This window comes from Tursiops truncatus, chromosome X (assembly GCF_011762595.2).
Source record: "Tursiops truncatus isolate mTurTru1 chromosome X, mTurTru1.mat.Y, whole genome shotgun sequence".
Lineage (NCBI taxonomy): Eukaryota > Metazoa > Chordata > Mammalia > Artiodactyla > Delphinidae > Tursiops > Tursiops truncatus.
The window spans coordinates 48,659,470-48,682,934 of record NC_047055.1 but is presented as its reverse complement, the minus strand read 5'-3'; the positions used below and the strand labels follow the sequence as shown (position 1 = coordinate 48,682,934).

General features: G+C 37.0%; 1 long non-coding RNA gene across 1 annotated transcript in view; it reads right to left on the bottom strand.

The window, feature by feature from the left end:
- Positions 1–23,465, bottom strand: part of LOC141277662 (uncharacterized) — a 440,393-nt gene that overhangs the window by 357,419 nt on the left and 59,509 nt on the right. The window lies entirely within an intron of this gene.

Genomic DNA, 23,465 nt, shown 5'->3' with positions numbered 1-23,465 from the left:
TGATGTCCACACCAAGAACACTGCTTAAGAGAAGTGGTTCTCCAACCTCAGTTAGCATAAGAATCACTTGGGGTGGGGGGAGAGGACTTTAATAAAATGCAGTTTCCATGTCCTCAACTTCTAGAGCTTCAGTAAATGATTCTGCTGCAGGTGGTCCTGGTCAACCACATTCTGATAAACACTGCTTTTAAAGAAATTGGCTTCCACACCTGGAAGATCGTCAGAATTAAGCCGAGAGTCACAAATTTTCAAGTGCATACCCATTTCCTGGGGATCTTGTTAAAATGCAGATTCTGATTCTGCATTTCTAATAAGATCCCAGGTGATGCTAGAAAGGCTTTTAAATGATAGATTCACAAGTCCCATCCCAGAGATTCTTATATCAGTAGAATGGGAATATATTTCCAATTTAAAAGAATGCATCTATAATACATTCAATATATCTACATTCTTTTGGTCACACTCTGTTTCCAAATTTTTGGAGATTGATTTTTGTAGGATTGATATAGTTACAATTGATATTGTACAGTGAGTTTTTAGAGAACAGCTTTTCTGGACTCTTTCTGTAAAATTAAAGGGGAAATCGTTGGAAATGATGAGAAAGGTAAAGGGTCAAAGGCAGATGAGTGGTTCCTTGAAATGAAAAAGACTTGGTGTGATAGACTGTATTTTCCCAAAATGGCTGCAACAATAATTCCCATCCCACCTGCTTTTCTGCAATATAAATTTGATTCTCCACCTATTGAGAGGTGGGGTCTATGTACACTGCCCTTGAATCTAGGTGGGCTTTTGACTTTCTTGTAATCAAAAGAATGTTGCAGAAGAGGACCTGCATGACTTCTGAGGCAAGGTCAGAAAAGGCAGTGCAGCCTCCGCCTTGTTCTCAGAAGACTACTGCCTGGAGTCCTGAGCCACCATAAATAAAGTCTGACTACCCAGAGTCCTCCACTGTGGGAGGAAACCAAGCCACACAGGCCACACGTAGGTGCACCCATGGACCGTCTCAATCTTCCAAGCCCTCCACATCAGTGCACGACATGTGAGTGAATAGCCCTCAAATGATCCCAGTCCCCAATGTCAAGTCACAGCCAGCCTGTCAGTCTTCCCACTTGAGGTCCCGCATATTATACAGCAGAGACAAGCTGTTCTCCCTTGTCTTTAGTCCTTTCCTAATTCCTGACCCACTAGTGTCCACGAACATAAAATGTTTATTGTTTTATATCATTAAGTTTGAGGCAGTTTGTTATTCAGCAAACAGGAGCACTGAGATGATACAATTTAAGAAGACCATATAACTCTCCATAGGAGATAAATGAGGAGCCTGGAGGCAAAGAGTACTTACTTCAGCCCACTGTATGAGAGCAGAAAAGAAATCTGGTAGCTAAAGATCCATAATAATATCAATAGCTGACATGTACTCAAGTGCTTATTATGTGCAAAATCCCTTATGTATGTATCAGGAAAAAACATCAGAATGCCTCAGGTTTTGTCTGGCAGAAGGAAATCAGTGTCTACTCTCTCCCCATTCTTCCATTTGCAAACTATTGGTACAGGTTTGATGCCTTAAAAAAATGATCTGTGAACAGCTAAGCAAACATTGTATTTTTGTAACTGTTTATTTTTATATAATTTCACACTTAAAGAAAAGCATTGAACATAGTATTTAGGAAGTCCTGTATATTCTTTATCCAGATTCACTGATTGTTTACAATCTCTCTCTCCCTCCTCCTACACACACACACATACACACACACACACACACACACACACACACTCCTACACACACACACACACACACACACACACACACACACATTTAGTTAGTTAGTTAGTTTTTTTTTTGTTTTGTTTTGTTTTTTATTTTTTGCGGTATGCGGGCCTCTCACTGTTGTGGTCTCTCCTGTTGCGGAGCATAGGCTCCGGACGCGCAGGCCCAGCGGCCATGGCTCACGGGCCCAGCCGCTCCGCGGCATGTGGGATCCTCCCGGACCGGGGCACGAAGCCGTGTCCCCTGCATCGGCGGGCGGACTCTCAAGCACTGCGCCACCAGGGAAGCCCAAGTTGGTTAGTTTTTTAACTGTTTGAGAGCAAGCTGGAGTCACTATGGATATGTTGTACTATTTTGTCCCCAAACATTTTAGTATGTTTTTCCTAAAAACACAATCATTCTTGTCCATAACTATAACATATTATGTCAATTGTCCCAGGAACATTTATATATTCATATCTAATTTTCCTACTCCAGGATTCAATTAAGATCAAACAGTATATTTATTTGTCATGGATCCTTTCATTTAAAACAGTCTCACAGTATTTCTTTATCTTTGTTGACCTTGACATTTTTTAATAGTACGGGACAATTATTTTGTAGGATATTCCTAAATTGGGCTGTGTTGGATGTGTCCTCATGAATATATTCAAGTTATGTACTTTGGAAGAAATACTGCAGAGGTGATACACCCTTCTCAGCGCATCATGTCAGGAGGTACACGATGTTGATATGCTCCATAATTGGTGATAATAACTTTGATCACTTAGTTAACTTAATGAATGCCAAGTTTCTCCACTATAAATTTACTATTCTTTCACTTAAAATTAATGATTTGTGGAGAGATGTGTTGAAATTATGCAAATATCCTGTTCTTCATCAAACTTTTGCCCAGTAATTTTAGCATTTATTGATGAGTTCCTCACTCAATCATTCTTTCTAATGGCATTCTACTGTAAGAAAGAGCTTTTCCTTCTCACTCACTGGCTTATTAAATAACTGATTAATTTTTATCAGTATTTATTCATAGATTCTTATTTTATTAAATGGGATAGAAACTAGTAATCTCATTATTACTTTTGATTTTCAAATCATTCTAGATTTGTCCAGTGAAAAAACTTCCAGCTAGCTTCAGTGTCATTCTGAATTGTCTCCATCATTCTTTGGGTACTTCCTTACTTTCTGGAACAATGAGATATTCCAGGGTCATCTTGTATTTTCTGGAATTTATAAATAAAGATCTGGGTCCTAGTTGTGCTCATTGCTATTGGTGTGGAATTGCTTCCAGGCCCATAGAGGTAACAGAGGTATATATCCACTAATATGCAGAAAGCCAATCAGAAACTACAAGGTATGTCCTAATATCCCCCCTTTGCATATTAGTACCTCTGTTCTCTACTGTGAAAACACTGGTTCCATTATGCTCAAAATATCTATTCATTAGCTCAAGTCTAAAATATACCACCAACAATGCAAAATTATTAACTTTAATCTAATACTTATTTTTGAATGTGTGTGTAAAATTTACATTTGTGTAACCTACTCTTTAACAAGATACAGAATATTTCTATATTCTGAGGGAGTTTCCTTATGCTCCTTCTAAGTCAATCCCACCACACCACCTTCACTTAAAGACAACCATATGTCATTTTTTATATTTTTTAACCTGTTTTAGAACTACATAAATCATATATAGAATCATATAGTATGGATACATTTGAGTTCAGCTTCTTCCCCAACATAATATCTGTGTGATTCACTGATGTTTTTCCATGTATCAGAAGTTCATTTCTTTTCATTGTTGAGTAGTATTCCATTATATGAATATACTATAATACCTTTATCCATTCTCCTGATGATGGATATTTGAGTTGTTTCCAATTTTTGGCTATTGCTAATAAAGCTGCTATGAACATTCTAAGAGAACAATTCTTTTTGTGAAAACTATGATTTTTGTGAGCATATATATAGTTTTTACTTTGAAATATAGATTTACAGGACTTTTCAAACAAATGCATGAAGTTGTGTACACTTCTCCCAGTTTCCCCCAATAGTGACATCTTGCATAATGATAGCAGAATAATATCAAAACCAGGAAAGTGACATTGGTATAATCCACAGAGCTTATTAAGATTTCACCAGTTTTACATGCACTTGTACGTGTGTGTAGTTCTATGCAGGTTTATCACATGTTGATTCATGCAACCATAAACTCTGTCAAGATCTAGAACTGTTCCATCACCATAAGGCTCTCTTGTGCTACCCCTTTATAGCCACACTCACCCTCCTGTCCCTAATATTTATTTTCCAATTCTATTATGTTACTATATAGACATACACTTTTTCAATTTTGACTGGTATGCTGTAAGATTGCTAATTTCACTCTATTTCAGTATCCATAGGATTTTAAAAAACATTCATCCAAATTTTGGAAATGGGCAAAAGAGATTACTGGGTGTCTTTTCAATGGAGTTCTGTGTAATGCCCTGTGCAGGGCTCAGCAATTTTTTTCTGTAAAAGGTAAAGTAGTAAATATTTTAGGTTTGGGGCCATACAATCTCTGTGACAACTACCAAACTATGTCACTGTATTCCAAAAGCAACTATGTACAACACAGATTATGGCTGTGTAACAATAAAACTTTACTTATAAAAACAGATTTGGTCAAAGGGCTAGAGTTTGCATATTCCTGGTCTAGCAGAACCTCTGGGGATTATCTGTTTAAAGTGAGTGTACAGGCAGACCTCAGAGGCACTGCAGATTCAGCTCCAGACCTCAGCAATACAGTGAGTATCTCAATAAAACAAGTCACACGAATTTTTTGGTTTCCCAGTGCCTGTAAAAGTTATGTTTATACTATGATATACTCTATTAAGTGTACAACAGAATTATGTTTAAAAAATGTACACCTTAATTAAAAAATACTTTATTGATAAAAAATGCTAACCATAATCTAAGCCTCCAGCAAGTTGTAATCTTTTTGCTGGTAGAGGGTCTTGCCTCGATGCTGATGGCTGCTGACTGATCAGGGTGGTGGTTGCTGAAGGTTAGGGTGGCTGGGACAAATTATTTATATATAAGACAACAATAAAGTTTGCCATATCAATTGACTCTTCCTTTCATGAATGATTCCTCTGTAGCATGCAGTGCTATTTGACAGCACTTTACCCACAGAAGAACTTCTTTCAAAATTGAAGTCCACCCTCTCAAACCCTGCGGCTGCTTTATCAACTAAGTTTAAGTGATATTCTAAATCCTTTGCTGTCATTCGAAAATCTCCACAGCACTTTCACCAGGAGTAGTTTCCATCTCAAGAAGCCACTTTCTTTGCTCATCCATATGAACCAACTCCTTATCCTTTCAAATTTTATCATGAGATTGCAGCAATTCAGTCACATCTTCAGGCTCCACTTCTAATTCTAGTTCTCTTGCTATTTCCACCACATCTGCAGTTACTTTCTCCACTGAAGTCTTGAACCCCTCCAAGTCATCCATGAGGGATGGAATCAACTTCTTCCAAACTCCTATGAACATTGATATTTTGACCTCTTCCCATGAATCATGAATGTTCTTAATGGCATCTACGATGCTGAATCCTTTCCAGAAGGTTTTCAATTTACTTTGCCCAGATCCATCAGAAGATTCACCATCTATGGCAGCTATAGCCTTATGAAATGTATTTCTTAAATAATAAGAAAGCCAAAATTACTCCTTCATCCATAGGCTGCAGAATGGATATTGTGTTAGCAGGCATGAAAACAACATTAATGTCCTTGCCCATTCCCATCAGAGATCTTGGGAAACCACATGTATTATCAATGAGCAGTAATACTTTGAAAGGAATTTTTTTTTGTCTGAGCAGAAGATCTCAACTGTGGGCTTAAATTAGTCAGTAAACCATGTTATAAACAGATGTGCTGTCATCCAGGCTCTGTTGTTCCATTTATAGAGTATAGGCAGAGTAGTAGATTTAGCACAATTCTTAAGGGCCCTAGGATTTTCAGAATGGTAAATTAACACTGGCTTCAACTAAAGTCACCAGCTGCATTAGCCCCTAACAAGAGAGTCAGCCTGTCCTTTGAAGCTTTGAAGCCAGGCATTGACTTCTCTCTAGCTATGAAAGTCTTAGATGATATCTACTTCCGATAGAAGGCTCTTTCATCTACATTGAAAATCTGTTGTGTAGTGTAGCCAACTTCACTAATTATCTCAGCTAGATCTTCTGGAAAACTTGCTGCATCTTCAACATCAGGATCTGTTATTTTTCCTCGTACTGTTACGTTATGGAGATAGCTTCTTTCCTTAAATCGCATGAGCAAATGTCTACTAGCTTCAAACTTTTCTTCTGCAGTTTCCTCACCTCTCTCAGCCTTCAAAGAATTGAAGGGAGTTAGGGACTTCCTTTGGATTAGGCTTTGATTAAGGGAATGTTGTGGCTGGTTTGATCTTCTATCTAAACCATTAAATCTTTCTCCATATCGCCAATAAGCCCGTTTCACTTTCTTATCATTCCTGTGCTCACTAGAGTAGCACTTTAAATTTCCTTCAAGAACTTTTCCTTTGCATTCACAACTTGGCTAACTGTTTGGTCCAGGAGGCTGAGCTTTTGGCCTATCTTGGCTTTTTACATGCCTTCCTCACTAAGCTTAATCATTCTAGCTTTCGATTTAAAGTGACAGACATGTGACTCTTCCTTTCACTTGAGCACTTAAAGGCCATTGTGGGGTTATTAACTGGCCTAATTTCAATATTGTTGTGTCTCAGGGAATAGGGAGGCCTGAGGAGAGGAAGAGAATTGGGGGAAAGGCCAGTCGGTGTAGCAGTCAGAACACACATTTATCAATTAAATTTGCCATCTTATATGAATACAGTTCATGGCACCCCAAAACAATTACAATAGTAACATCAATGCAGATCACCATAACAAATATGATAATATTAATATATTATATATTATATTGAATATTATATTTAATAATTTATTATATTAACATATTAATATAATGATTGAAATGTTGCAAGAATTATCAAAATGTGACACTGAGACGTGAAATGAGCAAATGGTGATGGAAAAAAGGCACCAATAGACTTGCTCAACTGCGTACAGGGTTGCCAGAAAACTTCAGTTTGTAAAAAGTGTAGTATCTGTGAAGCGCAATAAAGTAAAGCACAATAAAATGAGGTATGCCTGTACCTCTGACTGATTCTATTCATTAAGTTATTTTATATCTCTGTAGAGGTAGAAGTTACCTTGTAGAAAAAATAATAACAATTAAAATAATTCTTGTCAGACGGCAACATAAGTGATTCCTGTTCATGGCATGCACATTAATTTTATCCAGCAAGATGAAATTGATTTCTAACCAGTAGAAAAGATAAACACAGTTTATTTTTATGTAGGATATTAACTGTTTTGCATTTATTAGCAAATTTGTCTTAGCAGGACTTTGACTATATAAATTTTTGTTCCTCATTTTTCCTTTTGCACCACTGTTAACATCTTACTGGATCCCTCTTTAATTAATGAGTTGAATAAATGTTTGACTTGTATTTATTATTTACATGAGTCATGTTTTTAACTTTAAACATTATATTTTAATAGAACTTTTACATTAAAATCATAATGTCTGTTAATAGATAGTTTTACTCTTTATGCATCTTTATGCTTTATAATACTTATTCTTGCCTTACTGTACTGGTTTAGTCCTCTAGTACAAATAAATATTATATCTCTTTGTTTTTTTCCAGTACTTTTTGAATGTGTCGGAGATTTGGGGCTGCATATATTCAGGTTGGATTGTACATTTTGCTTTAAGAAAACTTCATGATTGGCCCTTTCAGTTGAAACCTAAGCCGTTCCTGACCCAGACTATTCCTCCCACAATAACCTGAGAGTTTTCAGACACAAACAAATATATAGTCTGTGCACTGCAGAGCAATAATTTGGGATTTGTTTTCAGAAAGTTGAAAGTGAAATTCAAAGAATATCAGAGGAATAATCAAAGAAGAAGGTGAGAGGTGGCTCTGGGGTCTAGCAAAATGTCAGCAGACCTGTACCTAAGGGCAGGTACATTACATTTCCCAGTTGAAGGAAACTGCCACTAAAATTTTTGGAACAGTGATATCTAACTTTCATTAGATATTTTCTCTTTTGGGCCAAAATTACCTATCACTTCTTCAAATCATCCCATACATTTTGGTAATACACAACAGCCTTTTGATAAACTCACTTTTAAGAATAAAGAAGAGATTAATTAGATTAATTTCCATAATTAGAATGATATAGACCAGACACTATGTAGCAGATACAGGAAGCAAAATGACACCAGGAATCTGGAAACAAATTTTCATTAATAATTTGGAGAGAGTAACAGAACACTATTCCACATATATAAACCTCACACACAGACATACACACACACACACACACACACACACACACACACACACACACATACACACATACATACACACATACATATGCGCTCTTCTCAGGAATCCTTAGAAATATTGTGGCACTAGATGATAGTCCAACAATATAAGAAATGTGAGAATAAAGTTAATTTGACTGGGCAGGAAAGAAAAGGAAAGGAAAGGAAAAAAAAAAGAGTGAATCCAGAAAATTGGAGAACTTGTAGATATTTGGGTTACATATATATCATCTCATACAGCACTGATATAACCTTTTAAGTGAGAAAATATAACCCTAAATTTCATACTTATAAAATTTGTGATACCAGGAATTTTATAGAATAGGAAATACTAATAGCCAGGTAACATGGGCTCAATCTCATTATTAATGATGTGAATGCAAATTAAGATACCATATTATACTCCTCAAATTCGTAACAATTGAATGCAAAATACCAATTAGTAAGGATGTGGAAGAAGAGGAATTATCATACTCTGCTCCCAGGTGTGTAAATTGTATTCCTTGTGGGGGAGAAATTTGGGAACATCTACTATATTTGAAAACATGTATGCATGTCTCTTCAATTCTACTTTTTGTTGTATAACCTAGAGAACTGTCACAAATGTGAACCATTCTCATTGTAATATTGTTTGCAATAGTGACAGACAGGAAACAAATGTCCATCAACAGGAAGATGGTTGAATAAATAGCTGCATATTCATATAATGGAATACTATGAAACAATAAAAAATAAATGAACCAGAGCTATATATTTTACATGGATACATCTCAAAAACATTATGTGTTTTAAAAGCATGTTTCAGAAGGATATCTGTGTGTGTGTGATATAACATTTATGTAAAATGCAAAATAAAAAACAACACTAAATATATATATATATACATATACATATATACATATATGATGTGTAAATACAAGGTGACATCAGCAAATTGGTGGGCTAAGAAGCTATATGCTTTACAACTTTTACAAACATTGCAACTGATGGCATAGAAATAAAAACGATCAAAAAGGACTATTATTAGTAATTGTATGCCAACAAATTAGACAACCTAGAAAAAAATGGATAAAGTACTAGACATATACAACATATAAAGTTTGAATCAAGAAGGAACAGAAAGTCCAAACAGACCAATAAAAAATAAGGAGATTGAGTCAATAATCAAAAACCTCCCAACAAAGAAAAACCCAGGACTGGATACCTTAACAGGTGAATTCTACCAAATATTCAAATAGTTAATACCAATCCTTATACTCTTCCAAAAAATAGAAGATAAGGGAACACTTCCAAAGTCATTTTATGAGGCCAGCATCACCCTGATACCAAACTAGGCAGAGATACCAACAAGAAAACTACAGACCAATATCTCTGATGAACATGGATGCAAAAATCTTCAACAAAATATTAGCAAACAGTACATTAAAATGATCATACACCATGACCAAAAGGGATTTATCCTGGGATTTAAGGATGTTTCAATATACACAAATCAATCATTGTGATATTTTATCTATCATTAACAGAATTATAGACAAAAATCATATGATCATCTCAATAGATGCAGAAAAAGCATCTGAAAAAATTTAACATCCTTTCATGATAAAAACTGTCAACAATTTAAGTATAGAAGGAACTTACCTCAATACAATAAGGGCCATATATGAAAATCCCACAGCTAATATACTCAGTAGTGAGAAACTTAAAGCTTTTCCTCTAAGATCTGGAACAAGGCAAGGATGCTGACTCTTGCCACTTCTATTGAACATAGTACTGGTAGTCCTAACCAGAGTGATTAGGCAAGAAAAGAAAGAAAAAAAACATCCAAATCTGAAAAGAAGTAAAATTATCCCTGTTTGTAGACATGATTTTATATGTAGAAAACCCTAAAGACTCCACAAAAAAAGTTAGAACTAATAAACAAATTCAGCATAGCTGTAGGATACAAAATCAACATATGAAAATCAGTTATGTTTCTGCACACTATCATTTAACTATCCAAAAAAGAAATTAAGAAAATTCCACTCACAACAGCATCAAAAAGAATAAAATACTTAGGAATAAATCTAACCAAGGGGGTGAAAGACTTGTACACTGAAAACCTCAAAACAATGCTGAAAGAAATTAAAGAAGACAAAAATAAATAGAAAGCTATCTCATGTGCATGGATTGGAAGAAATAATGTTAAAATATCCATACTACCCAAAGCAATGTACAGATTCAATGCAATCCTTTTCAATATCCCAATGGCATTTTTTACAGAAATTTTAAAAATCTCAAACTTAATATGGAATCTCAAGGGACTCCAAATAGCCAAAATAATTTGAAAAAGAATAACAAAGTTGAAAGACACACTTTTTGATTTCAGAATATATTACTAAACTATAGTAATCAAAACAGTGTGGTGTTGGAATAAAGACAGATAAATAGACCAATGGAATAGAATACAGAGCCCAGAAATAAACCCTAACTTATATGGTCAAATGATCTCACCAAGGATGTCAAGACCACTCAATGGGGAAAAAGACAGCCTCTTCAACAAATAATGTTGGGAAAACTGGACATTCATATACAAAAGTAAGAGTTGGAAGCTTATCTTACATGATAAAATGGGTAAAGAGTTTCAGATTTGCAAGATGAAAAATTTTAGAGATCTGTTTCATAACAATGTGGATATACTTAACACTATTAAACTGTACACATTAAAATGGTTAAGATGACTCAGCCATAAAAAATAATGAAATTGGGTCATTTGTAGAGACATGGATGGACCTAGAGAATGTCATACAGAGTGAAGTAAGTCAAAAGAGAGAAAAGCAAATATCGTATAATAACGCATATATGTGGAACCTAGAAAAATGGCATAGATGACCTTATATGCAAAGCAGAAATAGAGACACAGACATAGAGGACAAATGTATGCATACCAAGGGGGAAAGGGGTGGGGTGGGAGGAATTGCGAGACTGGGATTGACACATATATATTACTGATACTATGTATAAAGTAGACAACTGATGGGAACATACTGTATAGCACAGGGAACTCTACTTAATGCACTGTGGTAACCTAGATGGGAGGGAAGCCCAAAAGGGAGGGAATATCTGTATGTATACGGCTTATTCATTTTGTTGTGTAGTGGAGGCTAACACAACATTGTAAAGCAACCATACTCCAATAAAAATTAATATAAAAAAATAAAATAAAATGGTTAAGATGATAAATTTTATGTTGTGTTTTTTACTACAGTAAAAAATTGTATAACTGCATACATGTTATGGATACAGACCAATTCCAGGGCATTTTATTTCTGTGGAAGGCAAGACATAAATGGGATGGGGGAGAATTTGTATTCATTATAAATAAATCAATCAAAAATTCAAAAAACACTTTAACTTTTGTCAAACATGAAGGGAAAGGACATGAGTATTTGCTATATTATATTCTGTACTGTTGTATTTGAAGTATTTCATAATTATGCAAGCATTCTTTTTAAATCCCAGGATTTATAAAATATATTGTCTGAGGTTTCACAAATGATAAAGGGAGACAAGGGATTTGAATCCAGGCCTACCTAATTCTAAATTCCTTAAGAGAAACCCCTATTCAAAACTAATGGCTCTATAAATCTTGACTTAAATGGCTGCGAGGACCTAAAATGTGGCCTGAGTTTTCTTATCTTCTCGTCTATTGGGATCAGCACTTTCCACAGTGCTTCTGACCTAGGTAGTTGATAACCAACTAAATAGTGTTTTTGTTGGATATCTTCAGTGTTTCCAAACTAATTTCTTCTTAGTTCTTACTTGCATACACCGTTTCATTTTTATCCTTGTTCTAAACTATTTAGCTATTATGAAATCTTAAATACCTAGAAGTTTCACCTGTATTCTTCATTCCTTAAATCTATATCCTTGCAGATCTCGAACTTAATTGAAAACCTACACGGAATAGTCAAGTTAGACAATAATGTTGGCATGGGAACACACCCAGGAGTTGGAAGGGAAAGCCATTCTCCATCTTCTGTGCATTAGGTAAGAAACTGGCACAAGCATAGCCACGGGGTACAACAGACTATGCAGCAAACTTTTGTTCCACTGGTAATTAGAATTGTTTAGTAGCTCTTATCCAGGGGGAGTTTTTTTTTTTTTTTTTTTTAATCATAGGTAAGTGATATGCACTTGTGATAAAAAGGAAGAGAGTCACTATCAGCAATAGACAATCTGCTGAGGACATGGCCAACTAACACAAACATTAGTTAACTTTTCTGGGCCTCAATTTTCTTGTCTGTAAAATTAGCTGTTGAAATGCCCACTATGGTCTCCTCCATTTCTGAAATTTTAGCACCGTATTTGACTATGGGTGAAAAAATGAAATTATCCAGCTACTCTCATGCATCCTTGATATAACTATTTTAAAATTCTTGAGCATGATACTTTGAACTTTAGAAAACACTGGAAACATTTAATATGAGACATTAGTTTGAATTTCCATAGATTAAATGGCATGAAGAAATCCTACCATTTCATAGTTTTAGCAAGTTCTAAATTTTATCTCATCTATAGATTATCTGCAAAGATAAGGTCATTAACTATAAAGTTTAGTCTTGGTTCAATTATTTTACTAAATATTTCATAAATCTCTTTTTCATAAACAAAAAATTCAGTTCTTCAAAGTAATTTCCATTCTTTATATACCAAACAGGGGAATTCTCTTGTCTCCTTTGACCTAAAGAAATCTAATGCAAGTCTTCATCTGACAGTAGGTTACCTTAAAATCTCATTTGCCGTGGTCCATATCTAGAAATGACTTTTGCTGGTAAAGAACACTGGGATTTCTGATAAATTGATTCCATATCTGTCATTATCATTAATTTATTCTTATCTTCCAAATTGAACTATATTAATATACCCTACAGGTTGTCAAGAATTTTACCTAAGTCAAACACATTCCTTACAGCATGTATATCTAAGATGAAGTTCAGATAAGATTTGTAGTGGATTTTCATTCCTTTATATTATTTTAATATTTTATATGACTTCAAATATTATAAACAAAAATTATGTATGTCTCGCTATTCTTACTAATTTGTTGTCTATTTTCTTCTTATTCTAGAAGATAACATCTCATTTTTTGTGAACCAAGTGAGTTTATTAGTGTGTGAATAAACTTACTTCTCTTGACCTTCAGGTATACTAAACAAGTGTATGTTTTCTCAGCCTTATAGCATTTCAGGTTTTCTAGAGTATTTGTCTTAATTGTCTCCTATGTTACTACAAAACATTAATTTGGAAAGCATAGTCATTGATACGATAAATTTCATTTTAGTGACAAGGCTTCATTATTATTTAACAAGTAGAAAATTTTAGTGTAGTTGCCTTCTTACACTTAGTTACTGCTATTACTGTATTTAAGTGGGACAGTACTTATTGGAACATATTACATTATATGTCAAATAAACATCTTTAACAGGTAAAAGTAATATCATCACACGTAAAACTTAATATTAATGCAAAATTAGATAAGATGCTTCAGAACCAAAAATTAAATTAAAACAGAAGTTAAATTTGAAAAGTTTTTTGCAAATATTTGAAAATATTTGCAAATGATGCTACTGACAAAGATTACTTTCCAAAATATACAAGCCACTCATACAGCTTAATATCAAATAAACGACCCAAGCAAAAACTGGGAAGAAGACCTATATAGACATTTCTCCAAAGAAGACATACAGATGGCCAATAGGCACATGAAAAAATACTCAATATTGCTAATTATTAGGGAAATGCAAATCAGAACTACAATGAGGGGGAGGGGGGAAGATGGCAGAAGAGTAAGATGTGGAGATGACCTTCCTCCCCACAGATAAACCAGAAATACATCTACACGTGGAACAACTCCTACAGAACACCTACTGAACACTGGCAGAAGACCTCAGACCTCCCAAAAGCAAGAAACTCCCCAGGTACCTGGGTAGGGCAAAAGAAAAAAGAATAAATAGAGACAAAAGGATAGGGACGGGACCTGTACCAATGGGAGGGAGCCGTGAAGGAGGAAAGGTTTCTACACACTAGGAAGCCCCTTAGCGGGCGGAGACTACTGGTGGCGCGGAGGGGGAAGCTTCGGGATCGCGGAGAGCACAGCAACAGGGGTGTGGAGGGCAAAGCGGAGAGATCTCCGCACAAAGGATGGGTGCCGACTGGCACTCACCAGCCCGAGAGGCTTGTCTGCTCAACCGCTGGGGTGGGCGGGGCTGGGAGTTGAGGCTCAGGCTTCGGTCTGAGCGCAGGGAGAGGACTGGGGTTGGCGGCATGAACACAGCCTGCAGGGGGATAGTGCACCACGGCTAGCTGGGAGGGAGTCTGGGGAAAAGTCTGGGCCTGCCGAAGAGGCAAGAGACTTTTACTTCCCTCTTTGTTTCCTGGTGCGCGAGTAGAGGAGATTAAGAGCGCTGTTTAAAGGAGCTCCAGAGACCGGCACGAGCCGCGGATAAAAGCGCGGACCCCAGAGACGGGCAGGAGATGCTAAGGCTGCTGCTGCCGCCACCAAGAAGCCTCTGTGCGAGCATAGGTCACTCTCCACACCTCCCTTCCGGGGAGCCTGTGCAGCCCGCCACTGCTAGGGTCCCACGATCCAGGGACAACTTCCCCGGGAGAACGCACGGAGCGCCTAAGGCTGGTGCAATGTCACGCCGGCCTCTGCCGCTGCAGGCTCGCCCCGCATCCGTACCCCTCCCTCCCCTCGGCCTGAGTGAGCCAGAGCCCCCGAATCAGCGGCTCCTTTAACCCCGTCATGTCTGAGCGAAGAACAGACGCCCACCAGTGACCTACACACAGAGACGGGACCAAATCCAAAGCTGAGCCCTGGGAGCTGTGAGAACAAAGAAGAGAAAGGGAAATCTCTCCCAGCAGCCTCAGCAGCAGCGGATTAAATCTCCACAATCAACTTGATGTATCCTGCAACTGTGGAATGCCTGAATAGACACCAAATCATCCCAAATTGAGGAGGTGGACTTTGAGAGCAAGATTTATTATTTTTTCCCCTTTTACTCTTTTTGTAAGTGTGTATGTGTATGCTTCTGTGTGATATTTTGTCTGTATAGCTTTGCTTTCACCATTTGTCCTAGGGTTCTATCCGTCGTTTTTTTTTTTTTTTTCTTAAAAAAATTTTTTTTCTTAATAATTATTTTTTTATTTTAATAACTTTATTTTACCTTACTTTATTTTATTTTATTTTATTCTCTTTCTTTGTTTCTTTCTTTCTTTCTACTTTTTATCCCTTTTATTCTGAGCTGTGTGGATGAAAGTTTCTTGGCGCTGCAGCCAGGAGTCAGTGCTGTGCCTCTGAGGTGGGACAGCCAACTTCAGGACACTGGTCAACAAGAGACCTCCCAGCTCCACGTAATATCAAATGGTGACAATCTCCCAGAGATCTGCACCTCAACACCAGCACCCAGTTTCATTCAACGACCAGCAAGATAAAGTGCTAGACACCCTATGCCAAACAACTAGCAAGACAGGAACACAACCCCACCCATTAGCAGAGAGGCTGCCTAAAATCATAATAAGGCCAGAGACACCCAAAAACACACCATCAAACGTGGACCTGTCCACCAGAAAGACAAGGTCCAGCCTCATCCACCAGAACACAGGCACTAGTCCCCTACACCAGGAAGCCTACACAACCCACTAAACCAACTTTAGGCACTGGGGACAGACACCAAAAACAACGGGAACTATGAACCGGCAGCCTGCAAAAAGGAGACCCCAAACACATTAAGATAAGCAAAATGAGAAGACAGGAAAAAAAACAGCAGATGAAGGAGCAAGATAAAAAACAACCAGATCTAACAAATGAAGAGGAAATAGGCAGTCTACCTGAAAAAGAATTCAGAATAATGATAGTAAAGAGGATCCAAAATATTGGAAATAGAATAGAGAAAATGCAAGAAACATTTAACAAGGAACTAGAAGAACTAAAGATGAAACAAGCAACGATGAGCAACACAATAAATGAAACTAAAAATACTCTAGAAGGGGGCTTCCCTGGTGGCGCAGTGGTTGGGAGTCCGCCTGCTGATGCAGGGGACGTTGGTTCGTGCCCCGGTCCGGGAAGATCCCACATGCCGCGGAGCGGCTGGGCCCGTGACCCATGGCTGCTGAGCCTGCGCGTCCGGAGCCTGTGCTCCGCAACGGGAGAGGCCACAGCAGTGAGAGGCCCCCGTACTGAAAAAAAAAAAAAAAAAAAAAAAATACTCTAGAAGGGATGAATAGCAGAATAACTGAGGCAGAAGAACCGCTAAGTGACCTGGAAGATAGAATATTGGAAATAACTACTGCAGAGCAGAATAAAGAAAAAAGAATGAAAACAACTGAGGACAGTCTCAGAGACCTCTGGGACAACATCAAATGTACCAACATTCGAATTATAGGGGTTCCAGAAGAAGAAGAGAAAAAGAAAGGGACTGAGAAAATATTTGAAGAGATTATAGTTGAAAACTTCCCTAATATGGGAAAGGAAATAGGTAATCAAGTCCAGGAAGCACAGAGAGTCCCATACAGGATAAATCCAAGGAGGAACACGCCAAGACATATTAATCAAACTGTCAAAAACTAAATACAAAGAAAACATATTAAAAGCAGCAAGGGAAAAACAACAAATAACACACAAGGGAATCCCCATAAGGTTAACAGCTGATCTTTCAGCAGAAACTCTGCAAGCCAGAAGGGACTGGCAGGACATATTCAAACTGATGAAGGAGAAAAATCTACAACCAAGATTACACTACCCAGCAAGGATGTAATTCAGATTTGACGGAGAAATTAAAACCTTTACAGATGCAAAAGCCGAGAGAGTTCAGCACCACTAAACCAGCTTTACAACAAATGCTAAAGGAACTTCTGTAGGCAAGAAACACAAGAGAAGGAAAAGACCTATAATAACAAACCCAAAACAATTAAGAAAATGGGAACAGGAACATACATATCGATAATTACCTGAAATGTAAATGGATTAAATGCTCCCACCAAAAGACACAGACTGGCTGAATGGATACCAAAAAAGACCCATATATATGCTGTCTACAAGAGACCCACTTCAGACCTAGAGACACATACAGACTGAAAGTGAGGGGATGGAAAAAGATATTTCATGCAAATGGAAAGCAAAAGAAAGCTGGAGTAACAATTCTCATAACAGACAAAATAGACTTTAAAATAAAGACTATTAGAAGAGACAAAGAAGGACACTACATAATGATCAATGGATTAATCCAATAGGAAGATATAACAATTGTAAATATTTCTGCACCCAACATAGGAGCACCTCAATACATAAGGCAAGTACTAACAGCCATAAAAGGGGAAATCGACAGTAACACACTCATAGTAGGGGACTTTAACACCCCACTTTCACAAATGGACATATCATCCAAAATGAAAATAAATAAGGAAACACAAGCTTTAAATGATACATTAAAAAAGATGGACTTAATTGATATTTATAGGACATTCCATGCAAAAACAACAGAATACACATTTTTCACAACTGCTCATGGAATATTCTCCAGGATAGATCATATCTTGGGTCACAAATCAAGCTTTGGCAAATTTATTAAAATTGAAATTGTATCAAGTATCTTTCCTGACCACAACACTATGAGACTAGATATCAATTACAGGGAAAGATCTGTAAAAAATAAAAACAGCTGGAGGCTAAACAATACACTACTTCATAATGAAATGGTCACTGAAGAAATCAAAGAGGAAATCAAAAAATACCTAGAAACAAATGACAGTGGAGACACGACAACCCAAAACCTATGGTATGCACCAAAAGCAGTTGTAAGAGGGACGTTTATAGCAATAAAACCCTACCGTAAGAAACAGGAAACATCTCGAATAAATATTCTAACCTTGCACCTAAAGCAATTAGAGAAAGAAGAACAAAAAATCCCCAGAGTTAGCAAAAGGAAAGAAATCATAAAGATCATATCAGAAATAAATGAGAAAGAAATGAAGGAAACGATAGCAAAGATCAATAAAACTAAAAGCTGGTTCTTTAAGAAGATAAAAAAAATTGATAAACTATTAGCAAGACTCATCAAGAAAAACAGGGAGAAGACTCACATCAATAGAATTAGAAATAAAAAAGGAGAAGGAACAACTGACACTGCAGAAATACAAAAGATCATGAGAGATTACTACAAGCAACTCTATGCCAATAAAATGGACAACCTGGAAGAAATGGACAAATTCTTAGAAATGCACAACCTGCCAAGACTGAATCAGGAAGAAATAGAAAATATGAATAGACCAATCACAAGCACTGAAATTGAAACTGTGATTAAAAATCTTCCAACAAACAAAAGCCCAGGACCAGATGGCTTCACAGGCGAATTCTATCAAACATTTAGAAAAGAGCTAACACCTATCCTTCTCAAACTCTTCCAAAATATAGCAGAGGGAGGAATACTCCCAAACTCATTCTATGAGGCCACCATCACCCTGATACCAAAACCAGACAATGATGTCACAAAGAAAGGTAACTACAGGACAATATCACTGATGAACATAGATGCAAAATTTCTCAACAAAATACTAGCAAACAGAATCCAACAGCACATTAAAAGGATCATACACCATGATCAAGTGGGGTTTATCCCAGGAATGCAAGGATTCTTCAATATACGCAAATCAATCAATGTGATACAACACATTCACAAATTGAAGGAGAAAAACCATATGGTCATATCAATAGATGCAGAGAAAGCTTTCGACAAAATTCAACACCCACTTATGACAAAACCCTCCAGAAAGTAGGCATAGAGGGAACTCTCCTCAACATAACAAAGGCCATATATGACAAAACCACAGCCAACATCGTCCTCAATGGTGAAAAACTGAAAGCATTCCCACCAAGATCAGGAACAAGACAAGGTTGCCCACTCTCACCACTCTTATTCAACATAGTTTTGGAAGTTTTAGCCACAGCAATCAGAGAAGAAAAGGAAATAAAAGGAATCCAAATCAGAAAAGAAGAAGTAAAGCTGTCACTGTTTGCAGATGACATGATACTGTACATAGAGAATCCTAAAGAAGCTACCAGAAAACTACTAGAGCTAATCAATGAATGTGGTAAAGTTGCAGGATACAAAATTAATGCACAGAAATCTCTTGCATTCCTATACACTAATGATGAAAAATCTGAAAGAGAAATCAAGAAAACACTCCCATTTACCATTGCAACAAAAAGAATAAAATATCTAGGAATAAACCTACCTAAGGAGACAAAAGACCCGTATGTAGAAAATTATAAGACACTGATGAAAGAAATTAAAGATTATAAAAACAGATGGAGAGATATACTATGTTCTTGGATTGGAAGAATCAACATTGTGAAAATGACTCTATTACCCAAAGCAATCTACAGATTCAATGCAATCCCTATCAAACTACCACTGGCCTTTTTCACAGAACTAGAACAAAAAATTTCACAATTTGTATGGAAATACCAAAGACCCCGAACAGCCAAAGCAATCTTGAGAACGAAAAACGGAGCTGGAGGAATCAGGCTCCCTGACTTCAGACTATACTGCAAAGCTACAGTAATCAAGACAGTATTGTGCTGGCACAAAGACAGACATATAGATCAATGGAACAGGATAGAAAGCCCAGAAATAAACCCACACACATATGGTCACCTTATCTTTGATAAAGGAGGCAGGAATATACAGTGGAGAAAGGACAGCCTCTTCAATAAGTGATGCTGTGAAAACTGGACAGGTACATGTAAAAGTGTGAGATTAGATCACTCTCTAACACCATACACAAAAATAAGCTCAAAATGGATTAAAGACCTAAATGTAAGGCCAGAAACTATCAAACTCTTAGAGGAAAACATAGGCAGAACACTCTATGACATAAATCACAGCAAGATCCTTTTTGACCCACCTCCTAGAGAAATGGAAATAAAAACAAAAATAAACACATGGGACCTAATGAAACTTCAAAGCTTTTGCACAGCAAAGGAAACCATAAACAAGACCAAAAGACAACCCTCAGAATGGGAGAAAATACTTGCAAATGAAGCAACTGACAAAGGATTAATCTCCAAAATTTATAAGCAGCTCGTGGAGCTCAATAACAAAAAAACAAACAACCCAATCCAAAAATGGGCAGCAGATCTAAATAGAGCTTTCTCCAAAGAAGATATACAGACTGCCAACAAACACCTGAAAGAATGCTCAACATGATTAATCATTAGGGAAATGCAAATCAAAAGTACAATGAGATATCATCTCACACCAGTCAGAATGGCCATCATCAAAAAATCTAGAGACAATAAATGCTGGAGAGGGTGTGGAGAAAAGGGAACACTCTTGCACTGCTGGTGGGAATGTGAATTGGTACAGCCACTATGGAGAACAGTATGGAGGTTCCTTAAAAACTACAAATACAACTACCATATGACCCAGCAATCTCACTACTGGGCATATACCCTGAGAAAACCATAATTCAAAAAGAGTCATGTACCAAAATGTTCATTGCAGCTCTATTTACAATAGCCTGGAGATGGAAACAACCTAAGTGTCCATCATCAGATGAATGGATAAAGAAGATGTGGCACATATATACAATGGAATATTACTCAGCCATAAAAAGAAACAAAATTGAGATATCTGTAGTGTGGTGGATGGACCTAGATTCTGTCATACAGAGTGAAGTAAGTCAGAAAGAGAAAGACAAATACCATATGCTAACACATATATATGGAATTTAAGGGAAAAAAAATGTCATGAAGAACCTAGGGGTAAGACAGGAATAAAGACACAGACCTACTAGAGAATGGACTTGAGGATATGGGGAGGTGGAAGGGTAAGCTGTGACAAAGCGAGCGAGTGGCATGGACATATATACACTACCAAACGTAAAATAGATAGCTAGGGGGATGCAGCCGCATAGCACAGGGAGATCAGCTCGGTGGTTTGTCACCACCTAGAGGGGTGGGATAGGGAGGGTGGGAGGGAGGGAGACGCAAGAGGGAAGAGATATGAGAACATATGTATATGTATAACTTATTCACTTTGTTGTAAATCGGAAACTAGCACACCATCTTAAAGCAACTATACTCCAATAAAGATGTTAAAAATATAAAAAATGTTAAAAATATATAATAAAGAAATAAAGTAAGCATTAAAAAAAAAACTACAATGAGGTATCACATCATACCAGTCAGAATGCCCACCATTTAAATGTCTACAAGTAACAAATGCTGGAGAGTGTGTGGTGAAATAGCAACCCTCCTACACTGTTGGTGGGAATGTAAATTGATGCAGACACTATGGAAAACAGTATGGAAGTTCCTTCAAAAACTAAAAATAGAGTTACCATATGAACCTGCAATCCCACTCGTGGGCATATATCCAGAGAAAACGCTAATTCAAAAAGTTACATGTACCCCAATGTTCATAGCAGTGCTATTTACAATAGCCAAGACGTGGAAGCCATCTAAGTGTCCATCACCAGATGAATGGATAAAGAGTGGTATATACACACAATGGACTATTACTCAGCCATAAAAAATAATGAAATAATGCCACTTGCAGCAACATGGATGGACCTAGAAATTATCATATTAAGTGAAGTCAAAGACAAATATCATATGGTATCACTTATATGTGGAGTCTAAAAAATATGATATAAATGAACTTATTTACAAAACAGAAACAGACTCACAGACATAGAAAACAAACCTATGGTTACCAAAGGGGATAGAGGGGGATGGGAGGGAGAGATAAATTAGGAGTTTGGGATTAACAAATACACAATACTATATATAAAATAGATAAACAACAAGGACCTACTGATAGCACAAGGAACTATATTCAATATCTTGTAATAACCTATAGTGGAAAAGAATCTAAAATTGAAAAACAATATGTGTGTGTGTGTGTGTGTGTGTGTGTGTGTATAACTGAATCACTTTGCTGTACACCTAAAACTAACACAATACTGTGAATTAACTATACTTCAATTTTTTTTTTTTTTTTTTTTCTGTGCGCGGGCCTGTCACTGTTGCGGCCTCTCCCATTGCAGAGCACAGGCTCAGGACGCGCAGGCTCAGCGGCCATGGCTCACGGGCTCAGCCGCTCTGCGGCATGTAGGATCTTCTCAGACCGGGGCACGAACCCATGTTCCCTGCATTGGCAGGTGGACTCTCAACCACTGCACCACCAGGGAAGCCCACTATACTTCAATTTTAAAAATGGTTAAATTTTTTGAGGTTATTTAATATTCTAATGCAAGTAAAACAAGCTGTTTACTATTATGTATCTTCAATGTGTATTTTTTGTTTGAATTACTAGGAAAGTAAAAGTACATTATGATGGGGAGATAGGTGGGAGTAAAAAGGAGAAAAAGAGAGGGTAGAGATCTTTATTGGAAGTGAAACTAAATTAGGTATAGAATTGACGCAATTAGATGGATAATTCAGGCCAAAAAAAATTATCTTGATTCATTCAAGTAGTTCAGGCAGAAGTAGGTTTTTTAGGGCTGTATTTTCTGAATTATCTTGCTAGGCACATAATTTCCCCATCTCACTTTGATATAAGCTTTTAAGGGATAATAAGCTCATTCTGGAAATGAACTACTGTCTACGTACAGCAAGTCCCAGAGCCCTATAGCACTATTTTTTGACCCTGATACCAGGATCAATCCACAAAAGTCAAATTACAACACAGATCTCAGGGAAAAGATATAATTATCTTCTGTTATGCCAACCAGGCCTTGAAAAACAGCTAGACTACTGGGAAAGAAAGGAGAGATCAGAGGTAAGCTATTAAAAGAACAAAAGCCGGCATTTACTGAAAAGCTATCTACTAACTCTAAAGTAGAAGAGGGGGCCATTGCAAGTGTGCAGGTGTCTAACACTCAATACCTTTTTTTTTTCAAATGGACTCTCAAAACCTTACACAATTATCTAAATCCTGGCATTCATACAGTTTTCCCATTGGCCTCTAGTGATGGGTTTTTGTTTTGACATGTTGCAGTCAGGAGAAAAATGTGTTCCCATGACACGGGTGTTGACTGCAGCTGTTTGATGATTGTTACAAGTTCATCCCAATGTTCTCTCACAAATGTATGCAATGCTGCCAGCTCTGCAGCTCTGGTGTTCAATATACCCGGTTGGTGTTGAAATGTTCCTCCATCTGACAGAGTAGTGCTGATGAAATCTGTTAGAAATGGTGACCACTCTGCCAAGTATTTGTCAG